This window comes from Talpa occidentalis, unplaced genomic scaffold (assembly GCF_014898055.3).
Source record: "Talpa occidentalis isolate TD23 unplaced genomic scaffold, MPIMG_talOcc4v2.1 talOcc4.9, whole genome shotgun sequence".
In the NCBI taxonomy this organism is placed as follows: Eukaryota; Metazoa; Chordata; class Mammalia; order Eulipotyphla; family Talpidae; genus Talpa; species Talpa occidentalis.
In genome coordinates this window covers 83212706-83229767 of record NW_023605305.1, presented here as the reverse complement: position 1 = coordinate 83229767, position 17062 = coordinate 83212706, and the positions used below count along the sequence as shown (strand labels likewise).

General features: G+C 41.4%; 2 long non-coding RNA genes across 3 annotated transcripts in view; one reads left to right on the top strand and one right to left on the bottom strand.

Annotated features, from left to right (window-relative positions):
- LOC119236391 (uncharacterized) overlaps window positions 1-17062 on the bottom strand; it is a 119759-nt gene that overhangs the window by 101241 nt on the left and 1456 nt on the right. For both annotated transcript variants that reach the window (XR_008550156.1, XR_005123045.2), the window contains exon 2: window positions 13658-13760. This is a non-coding gene — a long non-coding RNA (uncharacterized LOC119236391). The remainder of the gene's footprint in view (window positions 1-13657; window positions 13761-17062) is intronic.
- LOC119236393 (uncharacterized) lies at window positions 5088-8300 on the top strand. The gene is made up of 4 exons (XR_008550157.1): window positions 5088-5269; window positions 6545-6617; window positions 6919-7176; window positions 8040-8300. It is a non-coding gene; the product is annotated as an uncharacterized LOC119236393 (long non-coding RNA).

Below are 17062 nucleotides of genomic sequence, written 5' to 3'. Positions count from 1 at the left end.
AACATGAAAATATGAAGAAAACAGTGGTAAAACGTGTGCATTCTGTATCATGTACTAAGAGCAAAGCAGAGGATGAAGTTTCTTCTCCTCAATTTTTAGGGAAAATGCTGAGGTGGAATTGGGCATTAGTGATTTGTCCCTTCCAGAATGGTCCCCTTTTACATTGCTCCTTCACTAGCCACCTCTCTATCTGCCAAGGTGATGAAAGGGGGTGTGAAAGAGAGAATCCTTACTTCCCTTTGTGAATCCATCTTCAATACAAAAAAACTGGGGGAGCAAGGAGTGCATAGGGCCTTTTTGTCCAGCCCCCAGTTCAAAAAAGGATTAAAACTAGCATTTAAATTAATTTTCAAACTAGGTTCTACATGAAGATAGAAAGACAGGCAGACAGGATGCGAAGATACTAATGTTCACCTTTTGGCATTGGGCTCAATCCTAACTCCCTAAACTAGTGAAGAGCACCATTTTTGGCTTTTGTTACTATGTGTATGGCAAAACATTAATTTGTTACATGTAATTTTGTTTAAAGCATACCACAGTGTTTTGCAATCCTTTTTTTGTAATTTCCTTATTTTTTAATAAGGGAGCTGCCGAAAACACAAGTGCCTCTGATCTCTCAGGTCTAAAAGGCCTTAAGAAGAGGAAGAGGAGGCACAGCAGACCTCTCCTGACTTACCCACTGCTCCCCTCAGCAGTGTACTTTGGTCAATCTGCCTGTTCTGTTCCCCACTCTGTCTCTGGTGAATCCTCTCACCCCCCACACCTCTGGCCTGTACCCCAGCTTTTATATGCATAAATAAATAAATATTTTTTAAAAAAAAAAGAAGAGGAAGAGGAGAAGCAGGTGTGGTCATGACAGTCACCACAAAAGTTAACATGGACTGAGCACTCACGTGTCCTGACTTCACTCACTGGAATTAGCATAGTAATGAATGTGTACTAGTTCATTTCATCCTCACCTATGAGCTAAATGTTAGCCCCATTTTACTAACAACTGATAAATAGCTGTGTTCTGAGAGTTCAAAGAAGCAAAAGGGAATTACAGACCATGAGTGAAATAGTACAAAACTATGTACTCGGTACAACTATTTGCGGTAAAAGGGAAAAACACCTAAGAGGTTAAACCCTCACAAAGGGAATTTCCCTCCTGGAAGCCCACAGGTCCTAATCTCTTTCTTTTTCTGAATCTTCACATTCTCACAGGAAAGCAACATCTTTTTCTTTAGCACTCTCTGGAAAATTCCACCGTTCCTCACAAGGGCTGTTCTTGCTCCAGGGCCATCCCTCTTCCCCAACATCAGATGATGTGTTCCCCACAGGTGAAAAATCTCAACAGTCTGAACTACTCAGTCTAGAGTAACACTCAGAAATCTGTCAGGATATAGGCTTGGAAAGGGGGTTGTTGGTACTCCAGGTTTTCTTCAGTAACTCTCTAACTTAGTAAATGATGGTTAAAGATTTTATGTCAGCCCATCAATAACGGTTGGGATATCTGTATTTTCCAAAGATTAACATGAATTGTGAGATTCTTAAGTCCAAATCAACCCATAGGGATATAGAGAACCAGTGCTAAATGTTTCATAATTCATAAATGTGTTTTCTCTGCAATAGAATTCATGCTTTGGATTATTATGGTTTGTTTAATTGGTTCACTGTTCCCCTCCAATCAAATGGGGTTCCCTTGGGCAAACCATGTTCCTCCCCCAAACTGCTTGCAATGGGAGGTAAGTGAGCAATGTATATATGATCATCTGAGATACCCTCACCTCCTTTTTTCAATACTCTTCCTCTACCTTCTAAGTGATCAATACATGACTGTGGTTGATCTGTTTTGGTCACTTTTTACCAAAGGTATTTACTGAGAGTTCCCTGCAGCATGGCTGTTATTAAATACTGTATGACTACTTTCTTTGAGCCAAGTACCAGGGCCTGGCCCTCACCCAGATTAGTGGAGAGAAATCTCATGTTAATGATTTATTATGGTAAACATTACTTGGGGTTGGCCCCAAGCAGAGGCATAAATTGGTACTATAAACAACTCAAAGGCAAGCAATGCCCAGAATAACAAGTTTTCCAAAGCACTTTTATACCAGTTAGACCTGGCATTATTACCTACATTCAGTAGACCAGGAAATTGAGACTCAGAGAGTTCAAGTGATTGGGCAAGGTCACCCAGCTAATTAATCACAGAGCAAAGCTTGCTTTCTGACATCCTAATCAACTCTGGCCAAAGCATTGACATTTGCCTTTTTATATCTGTAAAGCATTTCATAGTTATTCCCCCATAATGCGCAGTTCTATAGGCATCTCTTAAAACTCATTTCATCGCATGATGGTTAATTATGTGTATCAACTGAACTAAAGGATGCCCAGATAGCTGATGAAACACTATTTCTGGGTGTCTGTGAGAATGTGGCCAGAAGAGACCAGCTTTTGAATTGGTGAACTGAGTAAAGCAGGTGGCCCTCCCCAAAGAGGGTAAGCACCATCCAATCCTTTGAGGGTCTGAAGAATAAAGAAGGTAGAGGAAGGGTGAAGGAAGAGTGAATTCCCTGTCCCTCTCCCTTTCACTCCCTTCTTGTCTTCTCTCTCTCTCTCTCTCTCTCTCTCTCTCTCTCTCATCATCTTTTCCTGACCTCACCTATCAGCACTCCTGGTTCTCAGGTGTCTCGACTAGGATTTACACCATTACCTTTCCTCCATAGTGCTGCTAGTTAACCTAGGTGGATTTGGTATTGGGTTAATCAAGAATACAAGTTTGAGATTCTGCAATGAACTCTGAAATAAAAGTGCTAAAATGGGAAGAGACAAGACTTTTCATGTCAATAATAATTCTAGTCATTATTATTAACATTAGGTATAATTTCGGAGTTATCATCCATTGGCTTTCAATATAGTACCAAAATAATTCATGGGCAAAGAATAGTCTCTTCAACAAATGGTGCTGGGACAAGTGGATGCAAAGTGATAAAGGTAGGTCCCTACTTTATATCATTAAATTAAAAATGGATCAAAGATTTGAATCCATGATCTAAAACAACAAAACTCTTGGGAAAAAATATAGAGGCAATCCTTTATTATCTTGGATTAAGCAATAGTATCTTAAAAATAACACCAAAAGTATAAGTACCAAAAAAAAGATAAATTGGACTTCATCAAGATTAAAAACTTTTGTGCTTCAAAGGACTCCATCAAGAAAGTGAAAAGTAGCCTCCCTGGTGGCTCAAGGGGTTAAGTCTCAGCACTATGAAGCTATCCACAGCCACTGCAGCACAAATTCAATCCCTGGCCAGGGAGTTGACCCATATGGAGCAGCAGACCTCGCCTATCTTGCCTGCTGCTCCCCTCAGTAGTATATTTGTCAGTCCACCTGTTCTGTTCCCCACTCTGTCTCTGGTGAATCCTCTTAGCCCCTGTACCCCTGGCCTGTATGCCCGTTCTTGTATGCATAAATAAGTAAACCTTTATTTAAAAAGGATATTTTTTTAAAAAGTGAAAAGTGAACCCACAGAGGGCCTCCCCTGGTGGCTCAGCGGGTTGAGCACAGTGCTGTGAAGCTGTCTGTAGCCTCTGCAGCACCGGTTCGATCCCAGCCAGCTGGCGAGGGTCCCACATGGCGCCACAGAGCTCTCCTGTCGTGCACGCTGCTCCCCTCAGAAGTGTATTTCATCAGTCTGCCTGTTCTGTTCCCCACTCTGTCTCTGGTGAATCCTCTCACCCTCCCAAGAATCTGGCCTATACCCCAGTTCTTGTATAAATAAATAAATACATAAACTTTAAAAAAAAAAAGTGAACCCACAGAATGGGGAAAATATTGGCAAATCATATATCTAAGAAGGATTTATAGCCAGAATATAACGAACACTTACAACTCAACAATAAAAAGGCAAGTAATGTAATTACAGCATGCGCAAAGGACTTGAATAGACTTGAATGGACAATTCTCCAAGAAGCTAAATACATGGCAACTAAGTACATAAAAATATATTCACTATCATTAGCAATCAGGAGAACACAAATCAAAATGACAAGAAGATTCCACTTCACACTCTCTAGGATGGCTCTAAAGAAGGGCTATCAAGGGTGTGGAGAAACTGAAACACTCATACTTTGCTGGAGGGAATTACTGTGTATACCAGAATTTCCATGCCTAGGTATATGCTCAAGAGAATTTTAAAAAAGTTTCCACACAATAGTTTATACACAAATGTTCACAGCAGTACCAGTCAAAGTGATACTGGAACAAGCAATAGGTGGAAATTAGCCACCTCAGCAGTGGCGGGAACCACCACTGGGAGCTCTCACCCTGCTGCTCCATACCTCCCTTTCATGCATACTTCTTTAATCATAGAAGGGACCAATCACAAGCAAACTATGAGATGATCGGTGCTAAATAGTCCAATCAGTCAAAGGATTGAAAAAAGATGGTCCAATTAGACTTGTAGGTGGGACACCCTGAAAGAGCACATAATCCAGGGTTGGAGGGAGCTGAGCGACACTGTTCCATCTTCCTGAACAAAAGGAGAAGACTCTGTTTCTGGCCTCCAAACAAAGAAGAAAGAAGAAGTTGATGTGGAAAGACAAAAGAAGAGGGCCTCCCCAGTGGCGCAGCAGGTTGAGTGCAGCACTGTGAAGCTGTCCGCAGCCTCTGCAGCACGGATTCGATTCCTGGCCAGATAGGGAGATATCCACATGGCGCAGCAGACCTCTCCTGTCTCGCCTACTTCTTCCCTCAGCAGTGCTTTCAGTCGTCTACCTGTTCTGCTTCCCACTCTGTCTCTGGTGAATTCTCTCACCCTCCTGTGTCTCTAGCCTATACCCCAGTTCTTGTATAAATAAATAAATCCTTAAAAAAGAAAAAAGAAGAAAAGAAGCAGCATCCAACAGCCAAGATATGAGGGAGAAGAGAAACTAAAGACCTCTGTCAGAGACTGGACTTCAGAGATGGGATGAGAGACTGGACCTCTGGTCTTGTCACTGACATTGTCTGAAAATAGCACTAAAGGCTTCAGGCCTGGTGTCACAAAGACCTGTTTGTTGGTATAGTCCAACAACTCACCGAAAGCTGTTAACACTTGGTGTCTCTGACACTGCCTCTGGGAAATCAGTAGTGACCATCACTGCTGGCCAGCGCTGGCCAGCACTCCTGTTGATCAGTGGTGATGAACACTCCTGGTGACCGGTGGTGACCATCACTACTGGTCATTGCTGTGCAGTTCTGTGGAGAGGTGACATCTGTACTTACATCTGTACTTCTGGTGGATCTGAGGTGAGATAGCTGGCCACTAGTGGCTACAGTAAGCTTTTCCCATTTGTAAAATAAACTCCCTGGTGGTTTTTCCTAGAGCCTGAGACCTCTTGACATTGTGTGCGCAAGTGAGAACCCACCAACAGTGACCTGTCCTCTATCAGGCACTGTACGTTGTTCAGCTATAGTCCAGAGGCCCTGTTATATAGATACTGTATTTCTGTAGTCCTTGGGCCATTTAGCCTTTTGGAGCTTTTGGCAGCTCCTTAAAGTCTGGGCAAGCATTCCAACCATTCCAGCATCCATCCTCCTCCCACCCTGACCGCTCCTGTTTCAAAAGTAGCCCAAAAGTAGAAAGAATGTACATCATTTAAATGCATGTCAACTGATGCATGGATAGGCAAATTATAGCCTATTTATATGATGGAATAATATTTTGCTGTAAAAGGGAAATGAGGTTCTAATACATGCTACAACATGGGTGAACCTTAAAAATGTCATGCTTAATTTAAGGAGCCAGCCGCAAAAAGCTACTTGTTGATTCCATTTATAGAAATGTCCACATAGGCAAATCCATAGAGACAGAAAGCATATTAGTGGTTGCCAGGGGCTGGGAGGAAATGGGAAGGCAGTGGATACAGGTTCTGAGGGGAGATGATGATGATGTTCTAGAATTAGACTGTGGAATGGTTTAGAATAATGTGAATATTCTAAAAATCATGAAATTACACTTTAAAAGAATAAATACTGTGGTATGTGAATTATAAAGATTAATTTCCACCTTCTCATGGGTGATACATTAAGGAAAATAAATCACTTTCTTCAAAGCTCCTAAGTCCAGCATGAGGGAACCACTAGCTTCTATGATCAGTTTTCTAGTAGCTCTCTGCATCAATCTAGAGAGTTTACAGACAGGCTATATATATAAACTAGCCCCAAACATAAATCTCAGTCTTAGGACCAAAGTGGTCTCCTTCTCAATAACCTCCATCTTACCATCTTTCAGGTGTTTCCTCAGCAGTATCACAAAGAAGGAAAGTCAAGTTTATGAGAGGTTCTTAGATAAGTGACCAATACATTGGTTCAGTCCAATACATTTTACTGAGCACCTGTGACCTGCCAGATATTTGCTAGACTCGGGGAGTTGGTTGTGATCAGAATGAAAGTTACTCTGTCTTGATGAAATGTATTCTAGTACAATAGATAAAAAAATTTTAAATGCTGACTCTTCTTCAATTGTCCATTCATCCCCATTCATTTGGTGGCCTTTTCTGACCTGCTCTGTGTCCTGGAAAGGATTGACTTCTGTGAATTGCATCACCTGGGGCTCTTGTATGGGCAGAAATCAGGCAACAGGAAGGTGATGAAGGTATTTCTTCTGCATTCCCTCTTTGCCTCAGCCTCACACTTCTGGTAGTAGATTTCATCAACATATCGCCTGCAAGACACACATTCCTCCACAGCTCCAGATCTCACTGGTAATTCTATTTTCTCCCTTTGTCATTTCATACTGAGGCATGTGAGGGTGATTATCTGCAGAGGGCCAGTAAGGATTCACTTCAAACCTATATACATATACTGCTCCTCCCTTTAAAAAGTAGTATCTATTTCACTGTCTTTGAATTTAAACTTGCCTCAGACTTGCTTTGACCAGAAGAAATGTGATACAGTTTCAGTTCTGGGACAAGTCCTTAAGAGACCCGGCAACATGCACTGAAATTTCCTAGGATCCAACCATCTATTAAAATCAAACGAAAACCCACATGGAGAGAAGAGAGACAAGCCAATCTGCCCCTCACTATCCCAGCCGCCTCAGCGGAGGTACTAGACAAGGGAGGGAACTCTCATCCAGTTCCAGTCAACCCCAACTTGATTTCTTCCAAGAGGAAATGAGCCATTTTCGCCAGGCCCTGCTCAAACAAAGAACTGTGAGTAAATATATGGGAGTCGTTCTTTTTTTTTCTTCACTTTTTTTTATACATATTTTACATCATTTTTCATTTTTGCACAATGTATGCATTTTCATCTTGGTTATAGTCCCCATATAATTCCCCCTTGTTTTGATCCTACTCCCTCCTCCCCCAACCCCCGTAGTGTGCCTTTGAAAAAACCTAATTATAATAAAGTAAAAAACAAAATCAACAAATAACTATAAATCAGGGAGCTGTTTTTTTAAAGTGACTACATTTGGGAACAGTGTGTCACACAGACAGGATACAGAAACTGGAGGCAGTGGCTCCTCTTTGCCAGCGGTCCCAGGTAATCGACATACTTATTCATACCCTTATACTTGACCCTGCCTCCACTAAAGGCTTGTTTGTTTCACTCTCTTCAATGAGACGCCCTGAGTTCTGTGTTCTGTTCTCAGTTCTGTCACCCTATCTGATGCAACAAGTAAATAAATAAATGAAAAAAATTACAGATTCCTGTTGACATTAGGATGAATGTAAGCAGATACTGTGACATGGAAGGTTGGTTTACATTGTGGTTTGTATTTGGAAATATGGATACCCTCTTCAGATATTGTTACCATAGTACAACCACCACCAACGTACCCACAGTTCACCATCATAGTCCATTGTGGTCCCTCTGCATTTTGTTCTCACTTCTTCCCCACCCTCTCCTCTAACTCAACTTTAACCATTAACATCTGCAGGAAGCATCCTGAGGCAAACAGGTTGGGGGAAGCAAGTGGAGGCAAATCAGCTTATCTATTTTCTGGTCTAGTCACTCCTTTTGGGGTCTCCCTGGAGTGCCCTACATACCTAGAAATTCCTTCTCAAATCTCTAGGTGTATGGCTCATTTCATCTGATTAGGCTGAATATTTGAAGGAGAAAACCAACCAACCAACCATGGGAATAGCTCCTGCCCCCAGGACCTGTACCTCCTGACCCCCAGTCCCAGTACTCTTGAAAGTGTCACTCTGAGGATCATAAGTCACATTGGCCAAGAAGAAACAAGACTGAAAATAGGAGAGAAGTTAAAAGGGACTTTGATACAAGGTATGAGAGCATAGGTTTTTCCAAAAGTACTTTGAAATTAAGGCAACATAGTTTTATCAGTCCAATTGGCAAAAATTCAAGAAAGCAGTAGCACTGAGTACTAGTGAGAATGTGACAACAGAGGCTTTCCAATATGATGCTAGTGATAATGAGAACTGCTATGATCTCTTTGTATACAATCTGCCAATATCCCACTACAATTTATTTATTAAGATTTATTTATTTATGCATACAAGAACTGGGTACAGGCCAGAGGTGTGGGGGGTGTGAGAGGATTCACCAGAGACAGTGTGGGGAACCAAATAGGCAGATTGAAATGCACTGCTGAGGGGAGCAGCAGGTGAGACAGGAGAGGTCTGTTGCACCATGCACACTGGCTGGAGATCGAACTCAGTCCTGCAGTGGCTGCAGATAGCTTCATAATGTTGTGTCTTAACCTGTGCCACCAGGGAAGCCCTATCCTATGACACTTAAAAGATATTCATATATCCTTCCCTGTCCAACTTTTGAAAATCTATTCTAAACTCTATATGTAAAGAAGGCTAGACAGAGATTTATTTTATTCCAGCATTGTTTACAGTGGCAAATTCAAGTAGAAATAACCTGATAACCCATCTGTAGGGTAAATGGTTTTCAGGCTTTTCTGCCCTCCTGCCACTGGGATTGCCCTGCCTGATGGGACATCTGCATTTTGTTACATTGTTGTAAATTATGTTGTTTACTTCTGTGGGCCATGGCAAGCAGTATTGAGATACTGGCCAAGAGAAGCAGAGGCAAGAGAGAAGCAAGAGAAGAGGCAGGAGAGAGAGAAAGGGAGAAAGAAGCCCTGAGTAAAGACTTGCTGGGGGCTTGGAGGCCTAGTGGCCTCCTGCCTCCCGGCACTCCCGCCTCTCGGCACCTCCTGCCTTGCCTCAGTACATGTAAAAGCTCAATAAAAGCCTGAGAAAGCCACTGAGGACTCCAAGACTCTCCTTTTCCCACCGGTCTGCTCAGATCATAAAGAACCAACTCGATGGCCATCCTGTCCCTACACCATCAAAAGGAAAATAATTCAGTAAATGATGATACCTTCATATTAAGGCATTAGATCGGTGTTAAAAAGAATGAGTTCAGTCTATATTTGCTGGGCTGGAGGGAGAGCTATGGTCTATTACTAGGCAGATATTTCTAAAAAGCAAGCCTTACATATAGCATGATCCTAAAGCAAAACCTATATATGTGTGCCTATATGTGTTTATATTTGTGTAACTATGGAGACAGTGTGGGAAAATACATATCAAACTTTTAACAGGATTTCCAAAGTGAAATGAAAATAAATGGGAAAAGATTAGCTTTTCTTTTTGCATGTTTGGATTGTTTCATTTGTTGAAATAAGTGTATTTCACCCTTGTCTGATTCTCCTGTCCTGACACTTCCCCTTCTGCCTCAGGCAATTTCTAATTTTCTTCACCTTAGATTAAAATCACCTGTTGTAGAATATTATCTAACTTTTTGTATCATGCTGCTTTCATTCACTGCTTTGGCCATGAGATTCATCCAGGATGGTGCATATATTTGTAGTTCATTTCTTTGTGTTGCTGAGTCACAGTCCATCCAAATGATGTATAGCAATTGTTTTATCCACACCCTGTCAATGGATATTTGGTTGTTTGTAGACTTTTACTACTGTGAATAAAGCAACTATGAATATTCTTGCATGAGAATTTTGACATAGATTACCATTTCTCTTGATAAATAGCTGACCCAGCTTTAAATGCTGGGTCAAAAGGTAGATATGTGAGGATGTATAAGTATATTCTACTTTTATTATTTAAAAAACTAACATTTTAAAGAAAAAGTTGGAGAAAATAGTTTGAATCTGTATTAAAATATTAATAATAATAAATAACAACTTTTTTCTCTACTCCCTCCACTCCCAAGAGGAGTTTGAGCCTGTCAGATCTTGGGCACTGCGAACCAGATCAATTATCCACAACTTTTCAGGGTGAATAATCCAAGATGGGAACATTCTAATGCTACACCTGCCCAACAGGTTTAGATTTATATACCACCCACCAGAAATCATAGATTCAAATGATAATTCAAGAGAAGTGCTGACACACAGGAAAAACAGACTCCACAGTCAGAAACTACTTGCAAACAAAGCAAAACAGAACTCATGACACCCATATTCTGTAATAACAAGGTGTCAACGGAATAGATACTTAGCACTAAACAGGAGAAGAAAACAGTGCATTCTGAAACTAGTCAAATCAACAGAAAGAATGAGAGTAGCAGAAGCAACCTCAGGATGGTGGATAAACAAATCAAGAACCAGATCTGGGTAACTTGCAAACCTGAACTGAAAGTTCAAGATACTACAAAAATCAAAAAAATACCACAAAGACTTACCCTTAGGGAGGACTGGCTGGACTATCTTACCTTTTCTTAATGTAAGAAAAGAAGTACTATACTATTTTACACAAATAAGGCAAAATAATATATAACTCTGTAACATATCTTTTTTAATTTGCCTTGTTTCTTTAATGCATGTAGAATTATATCAACATGTATGTGTATAGTATGCTATATAATGAACCAGTTAATTTAACCAATTCCCTTTCCATGGCTAGTTCTTCCCTGTTATAAAAATGTTGCAATAAATATCTTCATACAAAAAAAAATGTACAGTCACTCTTCAGTGACAGATTCAGGATTTCCTTCCAGGTCCATGGTCCACCTCCACCCTCTTTTCTCAGAACTGGCCCTTGTGTTCTAAGCCACAGGAAGGTCACACAGCACCAGTGTTTCCTCCTGTCTGCAGTTGTCTGGACTAGGCATGGACACTGATAGGTCCAGTTAGGGTCCTAAGTGCTAAGGGAAGCCATTTTAGGCCTATTTTTCACAGGAAATAAATGGTCTGATCAGTGATTAGAAAAGATCATAGAGGAACAAGCACAATCATCTCTTGCCTGAACTATTTACTTGTAGTTTAAGCAAGATATGGTTGTGGTTGACTTTGGCAGTAGAGATGGAAGAAAGAGCCCCAGATCACCCCTCAGTGTCTCCAACCCAGAGAGAGGGATAAAACTGAGGCACCTGACATATAGGAAGAACAAGGAGACTGGATTCACAACAGGTAAGAGAGCAGGGAGTTTCGAGAAGGAAGAGAATCTACTGTGGCTTGAGAAGTAATGCTTGTGATGAAGACATTCTCTATAAAGGGAGCAAAGAAACCAGCTCCAGCTGGAAGATGAGGCAACAAGGAAGTAACCGTAGCATGTCTGCAGCTCTGGTGGCTCCTCAGATAAAAGTCTAAAAAGGTCAAGTCCTTAACTTGACACTCAATCCTTCCATGTAGCAAATCCTGACATCAGGCAGGGCTGCAGCAGTAAACACTGTACACTCAGAGTTCAGCTGATGAGAACATCACAGAAGGATACTTCACAGCAGTGAAGTCAAAGTCAGAAAACTAACAGCATTTGGGGGAGCCACTGGTCAGGGTGAAGACACTGTTCCCCAAAAGTTTGAAGAGGCCAGGGATGGAAACTTCAGAACTGGAGCCATGGAAGGGGGCTATCTTACCAGCAGTGGCCCCAGAGGACCTTGGTTAGTGCTAGAACCAAACTTCTGAGTCAGGGAGGAAGGACTAAGAAAGATCACCACCTCTCTCCTCTGTCTTCTCGTCTACCTCGGAATGCATGCTGAGCCCAACAGGAAGGCAGGAGCCCCAAGAATGTAGGTCAGTGTGGTAGCCCCAAGAATGTAAGTACGTAGAGGTTAGGAGGGCACAGGGTAGGGCAGACAGGATGAAGAACAGATTAAGCAGCAATAACCTCTCCGGCTCCTCTCTGAGGACCCTGCTCCTCTCCTTCTAGCCTCACTAGACCTTCTTTCACACCCAGAACATGCCAAACTGCCTCTCACCTCAGGCCTCCACACAAGCTGTTGTCTCTATCTAAATGTTGTTTCCCTCTCTAGATCATTAACTCAAAATAATCTTTCCACCCCCACATTAACTGTCTTGGCCCTCACCCTGCCCATTCTAAGGCAAATATCACTGCCATGTGCCCACTCAGCATCCTGTTCTCTTCTAAGCATTCATCACAGTTTGCAAGCACAGACTTATTGGGGATAAGGGTAGACTTACTTGTTTCATTTCCATCTCTTCCACCAGACTGCAAACTTCATGAGAATAGCAATCAGGTCTGCTTTTCACACTATGATTCTTAACAATAGGCACGTGCCCAAATATATAAGTATTTGGAAGATTTAATGAGCCAGCTTTAACACCCTCTCCCCTATCACCCATGATCTCTGGACAGTTTAGCAATGATAGCAGATCTTATTTAAAGAGTTCTTGTTACACTGGGCACAATGCTAGAAATTTCATGCATATCTTCGCACTCACTCCCTACAAAAACCTAATGAGTCAGGGACACTTAGCCCCATTTTCCCAACAAGGGTTCTGAGGACAGAGAAGTCAAGTAAGTTAGTTAATGTCACACAGCTACGTGGGTCAAACCAAGGTCCTGCTGACACCACAGCTGGTGCTCTGACCTCTCCCTTTACCATGCTACCTTCTTAAACATCTCACTGTAGCTTTTGTTTGTTTTCATGTCCATCTTCCAGGTTAGACTATAAGCTCCTTGGGTAACAACAGGTTTCAGTCCTTTATTTAACCCCACTGCACACTATATGTATCCGATAAACAGTTAACATTAACTCTTTCCCAATAGGGAAGTATACCTTGTGCTATGCACCCCAGTGTCTATAGCTACACTCATTCTGGTTATTAAAGAGCAGGGGTCTGTCTGTCAGACTCTTTTGATGTCCCTTGCCATGAACTCTTTCTTTAGAGCACAATTCTTTTGAGGGATTGATATAGTTCAAGGACTGGCAGAGACTCTGTGTGACACCTGAAGCTTTCCCAGAAAGACCCCACCTCAGAAACCAGCAAGTCCGTCCTGTCTGACAGCCACCTTATTCTCCCCTGTATCTGATTTGACAATGCAGAGTGGGTTCCCACAGCCATAAGTGGCCGGGTTTATTTCACTGATGGCATTGTGGCTCCCTGTGACTAGAAATTTTCAGAGGCCAGATCTAGGAGCAGCACATCCACTCTGCTCTCTTGTAGTCAGGAGAAAGAGCGAGCCTCCTGGGATGCAGCAAAATGATTTCAAGAGCACTGTACCTCCATTTCACCTCCCACAGCGCCTGCAAGTCCTGCAGAAGGATTACAAGTGTGTCAGCCCTTGAGAGCACCTACCAGGCTTTCTGAATAGGCCCACCTGAGCCCTGCTGGCAGCCCTGAAAGGAGATTGAATTTCATCCAAGAAGAGCCCAACTGTCAGGAGAACCAAACCATAGCGAGGGCATGCCCTGTCGCCAGCCTATCCTCTGCACTGCACACACAACTCCACTTACCTCCTTTCAACATGTCAACACTTCTTTTGCTTTCCTCTGAGCCCCCACAATATTCTTTTCTCTTCTGCTCTCTCCAGTACAGCTATATTTGTAGAACTGGGGCCTTAAAAAAAACAACAACACAGTGTCAGAGCTAGAAAGGATCTTTTGTTACCTAACCCAGCGCATCACAAAACTTGGCAAAGTCACTTAAATGCTTTTCTTTAAATACAGATTCCTAATCTTTGTACACTGTTGGTGAGATTGTATTGGTGCAACCATTATAGAAGACAGTATGGAGATTCCTCAAAAAAAATTAAAAATAGGGAAATGCCACATGGTCCAGTTATCCCACTTCTAAAATTATAAAAACACTAATTTGAAGAGACATGTGTACCTCCAAGTTTAGTGCAGCAATACTTACAAAATAGCCATGAGCTGGAAACAGATGCATAAAGAAGATGTGGTATGTATTCACAATGGAGTACTACTTAGTATTAAAAAAAAAAAAAAAAAAAAGGTGAAATCCTTCCATTTGCAACAACTTGGATGCACACACCTAAAAGATTTATGCTTAATGAAGTTAAATGGAAAAAGACAAATACCATATGATTTCACTCATATGCATATACAAGAGAAAACAAATAAAGCAAAAATAAACTTGTAGACTATAATACCAATTAGTGATTACCAGAAGGGCAGGGAGTAAGAGGGGGGACAAATCAGGTAAAAGGGTCAATGGTTTGGTGAAGGATAGAATTGGACTTTTAGTGGTGAACTTAATGTAGTATTATATACAGATGTTGATTTTTAATGATGCACAACTGAAATTTATATAATGTTATGATACAATGTCACTTCAGTAAAAATGGCCTGGAAAAAGACCATTCATCATAAAAGGATAAAAGGATAAAAAATAAAAATTCAGATTCCTAGACCCTGACCTTAGACCTACAATAATAAACAACTGTTCTTTTGTCTGCCAGGACAGTTCCTTCTTCAGTTTTTTCAGAAAACTCTTTTATCCTCACTGCATGTTGTTCCAGGGCTACCAATTCTGTAATGCATGCTTCCTAGAGGTGACCAGCCCTGAGAGAACCACAGGCTCCAAATCGACCCATTCGGAGCATTCCCTGTGATATTGGACTCAGAGGATGAAATATAAAGTGTCTCATTCCCCCTTGGTTGCCTGATTGAAAAAATGGTACCTATTTCCTAGAAGGTGGTAACCCTATTTCCCGTCAATTAGGAGAAACCTAACTGCAATAAAGGAAAATGAAAATGAGAGAGAGTTCTGGTAATATTTGCTAAATTCCTGAGGCAAATTCTATCTCTGCATGACCCAGACTCCAGTCTGAATAAATTCCCTTACTCTGCTTAAAGTTAATTTTGAAATTCTGTCACTTATACTTACCAGAAGTATAAGGAAAAATGCACCTTTTGAATCAGGGTTTCAAGGTATAGGCAAAAGAATATGAAATTTTTAAGAGTAGAGTGTCTAGGAATTTCTGATTTTCAGCTAAGTTTAGGATACTCTGACAAATCAAATCTCTGCATTTATAAAGAAAAAAGCTGAGGTCTACATAAGAAAAGGGATTTGATAATAATGATGATGTAGAATTTATTGAGTATTTACTATGATGTGAATTACATAAATTATTCATTTGCTCCTCAGCACATTATTTTGAGTATACTGTATTTACTACATCTATTTGCTTGTTAACTACATTTGTTACTAAACCTGCATAACCGTCATCTAACACAATGCTTGGAACATAGTAGGTGCTCACCAAGTACATGTTGAATATTGAATAAATTTTACAGATTAATATGTAATTATTAATAGTAGCAGCAGTATCATTCAATTTTACTGAGTGCTTATTTTGTGTCAGGTGCTATTATAAGTTCCTTATAACTTACTTAATCATCTAAGCCTTTAAGGTGGGCTTCCATATCTCCCATTACAATGAAAAAACTGATCACAAAAATAGCAAATAATTTCCCCCAAGGTCACACAGCAAAATTAAGATTCAAACCCAGTCAGTCTGGCTCTAGCCTCCCAGTTCACAAGTACTACACTATGCTGATTTAGTTTACTTTTCCAGAATGACCAAGCTACTGAATAGCAGATGCAGAATTTGTGCCTACATTTGTCTAAGCCCAGAATCCACACGTGTAACCTGTCTTATCCTTCCTCTCTGAGTTCAATTGTCTGGAATTCCTGAGAGTCCACATAAATGGTGCCCCAGAGTGTGCAATATATAATCTGCTTGGCAACCTTCTTAATAGGATCAGAAACCAAGTATCCCAACTCCCAGGGAGAAGCAGACAGCTGTGAGCCAAAGCAAGACTCATGGAGGCAAATACTGAAAACAGCCCAACGTGTGTCTGTTGTCAGTTTGGGTAATGCAGGAAGATGGATCAAGATGGAATCAGAAGTGTGATATTCGTTGGAGTGAATGCCTATGCGGGATAAAGAGAAGAAGGAGCAAGAACAGGTGGGGAGACTTTCAGACCACAAGGAAGTTGGGACATAGGTCAAGGGAGAGAGGGAAGGAAGATAGGGTTGGAACAGCATCTGTCTGATTGCAGCAAAGCTCTGAGGAAATCTGGGCAGGCGAGATCAGGATGGCAGTTGCCACATCGAGAAGTCATGCACTGGACAGATATGGCCTGGCCCCAGCACACCTTGCTCAGTCATTGCCTTGGAGTAGCCTGGTGACAGCCTGGCCTTCGCATAAATGCTGTGGCTGATTCTGAAGAGTGGCTGCTGGAAGGCACTCCTCACAACTGGTTCTCTTGAAGAAAGGTCTGGGAGCGGGGGGAGTAGGGGAGAAGCTATCGTACCTGTGTCCCATGAATTAAACTCCTCCAAAGGAAACACCAAGGAGGTAGCCATGGGACCTAAGCTGTCAGTGTGCATTGTCTGCAACTATTCACATAAATAACACAGCAGAGCACAGTTGCTTTGGACCTTGTGTTGGTTTGGTCTTACTAACAATATTAGCTCATTTATTGAAAAATACATGTTTTCCTGAGGAGAGGTAGGTGGAACGTTCTCTCCTTTATTTTTCTACTATGGACACATTTAAATTCCTACAAAGAAGTTACTATGGAAACTGCTCCAAAACTTGCAAAAAAAAAAAAAAAACAGGTATAAATGGAACACTTTGTTGACATGCAAATGGTTAGTCTCTGGAGATCATTTTTGAACAAATTCCCTTGTCTGGTTCTTTTGAGACCACAAAAGACTCTCTTGACTCAAAGACGGGCACAGGTTTTGGTGTTACATTTGGCACCAAGCTGACTGCGAAATGTCACAGGTGACAACTCTGGATTAAGTCTAGACACATCCAAATTTGGTGTTGGAACAAGCAAAGAAGACGACTTTGTACTCTTCTGGTAACTGGTGAGGCTGATGCTGAA